Below are 976 nucleotides of genomic sequence, written 5' to 3'. Positions count from 1 at the left end.
CTTTACTGACTGACTTTTTCCTTTACTGCTTCCTGTGTTAAACATCCTTTGAGCATCTACCAAATTCCAGACACTGGGTTAAGCCCTAGAAATTGACTGGCTATTCAGTGTCAGTAGCGCCCTTTTCAAGAAGTCCTCTGATGACTGGAGATGTAAACTGTGAACAAGCCAGGTCCTGTCACCCGACTGTTTGAACTCGACTTGTGATGCTCCGTGACTCCTGGACAATTGTGAAATCCTTCATGATCTGTCCCGCAAAGTCTCACTCGACTTTATCCACCAGACTCAGACTACAATCACTCTAAACTTGTTCTGTAGGGAAATACTTAGTTTTCCAAGTATGTCTTCTTTTTTTTGCAAATGTTTATCTCTCCTCTGGAACCTTTGTCTCCAAACCAGGCCAGTTCCCATCTATATTTCAAGAGACAGCCCATCCTTGCCTCTTTGGCAAACATTATCTATTCCTCTCCTTCCAGCCAACGAACCACTGGCTTTTCATCCTTGGTGCTTCTGGAGGGGCTCTGTATGTCTCCCTAGCAGCACAGCACCCAAGTACAGTGCTGACTTGTTCTGTTCCACTAACTACACTAAGAGTTTTTTAGGACAGTTCCCTGATTTTTGGATTTCTGTATCCCCATTAGGTGGAGCAATGCAGAATATATAACAGAAACTTAATAAATACAGTGGGTTTTTTTTTTTTTTGGAATGTGATAAATAAATAAACTGGTCATTTCTGGAGGGATATTAGTCATCCCAGCAATGACTCCAGTTTGTCATAATTTCACAAGACCAATGGAGGCACATGCAACCATTGGTAGTTTTCCCATCAAAGAGAAAGAAACAAAATGTGTGTTGTATTTAAAAGAAACGCCAGAATATCATGTGACATTTGGCTATCACTCTCCCCTCAGAGTCTTTGTGAGAGTCTTAGTTAAGTGTAAAATGAAGACATAATGTGATTGCAAAAAAAAAAAAA

This window comes from Otolemur garnettii, unplaced genomic scaffold (genome assembly GCF_000181295.1).
Source record: "Otolemur garnettii isolate 467f Iridium unplaced genomic scaffold, OtoGar3 scaffold00107, whole genome shotgun sequence".
NCBI lineage: Eukaryota > Metazoa > Chordata > Mammalia > Primates > Galagidae > Otolemur > Otolemur garnettii.
The sequence above is the reverse complement of the archived record's forward strand: the minus strand, read 5'-3'. Positions refer to the sequence as shown.